Consider the following 6,462-nt stretch of genomic DNA (forward strand, 5'->3'; position numbering starts at 1 on the left):
GAGACTATCTTGAAGCAGACGACAGGCTATTGTATCAGCCAATCAGATCTCAATGACTCTGCAGTGCGAGTACGTTGACGACTCGTCTGACATTCGGAACACCCCTTTGTTTAGCACTGTTCCACCCACTTTTAAACATGAGTTGCTGTTAAATTGTTTTGATTTCTATAGAATTGCGTGTTCAGAACATTAACTAAATACCTATAATTACCTAAGGTTAATAGCGGAAGAGCCCGTACTATAACACTAAGTTCAATCGTTTGGTGAAATCATGGTTTGCGAATTAATGCAAGTTCCGTAAACTCTGATTGGAGAGTATACCTTCAATGGACGTAAAAGCGAACATAAAGGCGGCCATATCTTAATTTCAAAATATGATACGCTCATTTTGACATCTGCTTTAGTTCTATGATTTTATCAGATTAAATAAGGACCAGCCTAACAAAAGCTTTCAACCAACCTGGAACTATTTTACCGCTGTTACATTTTCATAATACCATAATATGTATTCCAGTATTACCATAATATTGTAAACGTTATAGAATTATAAAATTGTCCCTTTTAGCATAATACCATGCGAAGAATTTTATGCTTCTATAATTCAAGACTTAAATTTCATATAAAATACATATATTGACAAAAGTATATGATAATACAACAACAGATATTTGCCAAATTTATCGTTAATTTAAAAAAAGCTATATGATTTTTTATAACAAGTTACATAAACAACCAAAGGTTAGTAAATGCAGGACAGCTATAGGTCGAAGGGTAACTTGTTACATCGTACATAAACATGGCATTGATAATACTTAAATATATCAAAGGATAGGACAATAGTGTTAAAGGATTTTATTACAATTACAACAGGAATGTGTTGGACTGTCAGCATTAAATTCATTTGCAGTAAGGTTGAAGAGCATTAATGATGAATCAACAAACATGCACAAAGAACATAAACATAATTGTTTAATGTTTAAATCAACAAAACCGAGTTAACTAACAGTTGTTTTATTAGCGGAAATATACTTAAATGTTATACAGTTCAAACTTAAGCGAATTGGAGCGTCATTAGTAGCAAAGTTTATTGGTTGTTATCGGCGATCTGAACATGTTTATCTGATCTTTGGCTTCCCTCCCAGCTGTAAGTAAAACGATAAAGATAAGGGAAGTATTTGATTGCATTTAGGAATACTTACCAAAGTGTGGAAATAACTCGCAAATCTGGTGTAGTTTATTAATCTAAATTTGTGATCATACAGACTTGTGAATTTGCTTGTGAAATTAATGACATAAAGAATTCTCAAATGATATGGGGTGTTTTTTGTCGAGATATCTTTATCATTATCATGCTGAAGTTCAAGTCTACATTTCTCTTCACGATTTACATGCAGAGATAGGTGAAAAGGGTGTGTTCCTAAGCACTTGGTATACTATGAAATATGTTGAACCGGTATTAATTGAAACAATTCTTTTTAAAATTATATAATATATGTCGACTAACATTTCAAATTATATACCACAACTGCGTCCGCAACTCATTAATGTACACGTGAATGAATAAGAGTACATGGCTACTACTGTATACATACATTTATCTCAAAAAGTAAAACATATAATATATCAATATGTAACCTATCAATATATACAATAAACTTATACAAATTGTAATACGGGTGAGAAAGGGTCATATTATGTTGGCAACAGAATCGTGACAATAACATACCAAAACAACAGTGTGAATATACAGGAAATTATATTAACTTCTCGAAGGAAACGCCCCAACAAGAATGTATGTAATACTTAGACAAAACTATACGCAACAAGGTGTCACTGAAATGATACAATCTTGCAACAAAATCCTGCTCCCGTTATAACGTATTCTCACAAATGGAAGCCGCCGTGATGTCAACGGTTATCATTTGACAGTGTTTTACAGCTCGTGATATTATGTTTATGGTGATCCAAATGGCGTGATCTCTTCGTTGTGATATACATGTATCATATTAAGATAGTAAAATTATTAATCCTGTTTCAGGAAATATAAAACGTAAACACTTGTGGTAGGAGTTCGTGTTTACTTCTATGTTCAGACCACAGTCACGTGTCATAATATACCATACACGATAGCATGACACTCCACCCTGATCAAATTAATGACATTGTTTTGCAATAAGAAATAAAATGTCAGCAAAAATAATTGATTCATTTTGTATACTACGTCAGGTTATAAATACTAAGCAAACTTACACAATAAAAATGTTCAACTAAACTTGCCTATGGATAACACGTTTACAGGGAATGCTTACATCGAATGGAGAACCAATAAAACATAAAGATTATGACAAAACGACACATATTAAACCATAATATTTCAACAGGAAAATATATATTGTAATGCATGTTCCTTGTTAGATTGTGGTTAGTTATATACAGCTATAATTATATCTTAAATACATATGTCAACTCTCCAATTAAACTACAAAATATCTGAATGTTATTATACTCCAAATATACATTAACATTAATTTTCACCAAAAAAAACATATTTATAAAGGCTTCTTCAGAAAATACTATTTTTTTCTCAATTTAGTATCAGTATTTGTTTTAATTGTTTCAATATTAAGCGCAATAGTTATAATTTACACGAAAATGATAATAACATATTGGTACTACAACTTATGTGATACGATTTATCATCAAGTATACATTATACTATGCAGGCAGGACACGCTAATACGAACGCGAGAACTGATCAGACACCAAAATCAAAGGGAAGACAACATCGACGTATACAAAACCGAGGACATAACTTGTAATTGGAGATTTGTCATTTATTTTAATGTTAAATCATTATTAATAGTTTTTTTGCATAAAATACTAGACGTCAATGATGTTGTGGCTGGAATGGATTCTTACACATTTTAAATAATATACAATTGAATATAACACGAATTAAAGCCACAAGTTGTACATCCGAAACGTTATATGGTTTTATAGGACACGTTTTCATTTCACAGTATATCTTCTAACATTTCAGAACACTTTTTTCATACATTTTCATTCTTAAGTACCACTGGTGATTTCAAATTACGGAATAACCTGATGGTGCAACAATAAATAAAATATTGTATTTGCCTTTCATCAACGAATTACTAAATCTCTAAATAGGTGATTTCAAACTTCGTATTTCTTTTGATTATTCTTTTAGGAATGGTATGTTGTGGCTTTTTGTAGACATACACTTATCTAAAGTTGGACATGTACAAAACGAAAACTCAAGAAGACAAATAATCTATTTTTACTTCAATCATACGAAATAATAACATATCAACAAATGCCCCCGGTGACCCGAATCATTCGCCATTGTGTGACTGACAGATCTTCGAGAGGTGAACAACACCACCTAACCGAAAAGCAAACAAAGGTCTCTGTACTATTGCATCGCCTTTTTACGACACAATATCAACTTACTCTCAGCATCGATTGTGAAAGAAAGGCTTGTTTGATTTGATCATCGACAAAAATTGATCCAATTAAAACATTTTCTTCGTCTCTGTAAATAAAAAAATGAAATTCAAACAAACTTAATTCCTTAGAGTACAAAATAAATACGGTTCACTGTGTGGAATGTTTGAATTTGGAAGAGCCTCGGAACAATACTGAACAAAGGGTATTCTTTCAGCTGGTATCACATGAAGTGTTCGTGTAATTAATTTTAATATCACATTTGTTCCAGCTTATGGAACGTATAACTTTGACATTTTACCATTATTAGCTGTAAGTTACTTGGTTGCATGGCCGACCTCTAGCTTTGACAGTGCATTTCACTTCACACTTCATACAAGTGTACACTAGTGTGCGATCAACAGCCCAGCTCCTTCCCTTACACAAACAGTTGATATAACGCGACATCGTGAGGGGAAACTACCGTTACACGCTCCTACAATGGTTTATTTTGATATTCGTTTCATATAATTTTTGTCAAATTATTATGGTACATTTTACATATTTTAAAAGATGGGATAGTTTAAAGTGTTAAGTTAAGAATGTCAAAGTGGGGAAAACGAAAAACAAGTAAGTATGGATAAGTTTACACAAAACCAGTTCAATTTTCAATTTTTTCAAATTTAAACTGTCAACATTTGTCTGCGACGTCTTTTCCAGTGGGAAAGCAAAAATTATTTTAGTTAACATGTGGTAGCTATTAATAGAGATAACACAAATCATCACATCACTAGAAAGATTAGCTTGTAGTTATGTAGCTGTAAACAGGTGATGTTTAAGGCAGGTTTAATGGAAATAGAGACAGGTTGAAGCTAGCTATAGGAAGGTGGTGTTTCTGAGGCAGGTATGATTATCAAGTCTCAGAAATACAAATCAACAAATGTTAATACCTGTGCTTTGCACGATGTTTTTGGAATGCAAGTACTGTTGTATATATTTGAACTTGCTTATAACATTTGCTTTTGTTGAGCGTACAAGTAGTTGTATAATAATTTAAGCAATAAGTATGTGTTAGCTGCAAAAATTGTAAAGAGAGAAACAGTTTAACAAATATCAGTTCAATAGATTATAACAAAATGTTATTATATATCATCAAGGCATCATATATCCATTGACTAGCTTATTATTGGTGTTAGGTGTAAATAGGTACGTGATGTTTATTGTAAAGCATAATTAAACGATATAATTAAATTATGGAAAAAAAAATGTTTTAAAGCGTTTCGTTTTCTGTATCATTAGATCTTATTATTTGAAGCATCATGCAATCTGTCATTTCTGAACCAATACCTGCATGTAACTTTTATAAAATCTGTGTTATGATATTCCAGAGTCATTATCATGTATTATCAACAAATAGTATCACAACTTTGCAGATTCTAAAGAAATCTATTAACTACCTGTTGTTTTTAACTCATTCAACCCTTAAATTTCATAATGAAATATTCCAACCTTTGAATTGGAAGAGTCCAAATGTGTCTTCAGGGGTGAATAATTTAAATAGAATAGCAACAAAATGATTCATGAGATAGTCTGTGAGTATATCTTGACAACCAGTGAGTGACAGTTTAGTTTGAAGAGTATTGAACGTAAACTATGGCCGAGATCTATTAAATAGCTATGGTGTGCTTTGTTTGTGTTAAATATATGTCAGGGGAAATATTTGGTTCTATAACCTGTGGATAGATTTATCGTATAAACGTCAAACCATGGGTCAACATCCGCACGGTTTAACCTTCGTGTTAATTTTAATGCTGTTTTCATGAAGTGTTTACTGTGATATTAGATTAACAGAAAACCCGACAAATAAAGTCGATATTTAAGTGTCGCTTTAACAAATCAATATCACTTAAAACTTTATAGTGTTATGATGGAAGAGTGCCAACACTATCCTCAAAATGTTTTGTTCGTATGACGTAAACATCAAGACTAATAACCTGACAAAGATGATCCTAAACGAAAGTGTTCAGTTACCATTGTGAAAAGATGAGATTATTTTAACACCAGATACGGTGTCGTAAGGTCCTTGCTGTTATCATTGGTGAATTTAATTTCAATGAAACGAATTTTGTGAGAATCGGTAGCAGCCGAAGCGGTAAAAAAATTGCGCCTATTGTACGTTAGGTTTGTTTATTGTGTTTGAACAGGCCATACATTAGCCCTCCACCGGGAAGAATTATACAGGACTTATCATTAACAGCAAGGCTTGGTGTCATAGGTTTTATTTAGTTTGTTGTGGAAGCAGTTCCATTAAAGCTGTGTGGAGTCATGTACTCCGTACAACGACGAGCACATCTTATAAAACACGGTTCCGTTTTGTGTTGGCCATGTTATAAGCATCCTTTCATGAATTACTTTGTATTGAAAAAGTTGTCAATTTTTGTTTTCTTTAACATTAAATTAAAAATTATGTTTGGTAATGGATTATGTATTCTTTCCATCAGAAACATCTTCAGTTTTGATTCATATTCTAAAGAAAAAAAGCTATTTACATATTTACTTTGCAACAATGCTTTAGGACAGATGTAAAACATATAAAGACACAGTAGTTTCATCAAGACATGATGATATTTCTGTATAAAATAATTTCTTATCTACCTACATCATTATAATTATCTCATTAGAAATTGATCCCGTGATGATATCATAACGAGCACCTTTCAACATCTAGCTACTTCAGATATGGTCCGTTGTGTATTCAAACATCATGAATAAGTGTTACACTTATTGTACGTATGCAGTAACTCGTGCGTATAGGATCCCCTACAGTGACGAGGGTTGGCGGGATGGCGGGAACCTTTCTGCCCCAGTATTGATCACAGAGTGTCTATGACCATTATTATATGCTCCAGGCACTGTTATTGAGGAGTTCCGAACTGAGGAGTAGGAGTTCCCGGTCATCCTCTGGGTGGATTGGGGTGTACGGTGGTGTAGCTCTCCAAATAAATAACGGATACA

Source organism: Mizuhopecten yessoensis, unplaced genomic scaffold, assembly GCF_002113885.1.
Source record: "Mizuhopecten yessoensis strain PY_sf001 unplaced genomic scaffold, ASM211388v2 scaffold716193, whole genome shotgun sequence".
NCBI lineage: Eukaryota > Metazoa > Mollusca > Bivalvia > Pectinida > Pectinidae > Mizuhopecten > Mizuhopecten yessoensis.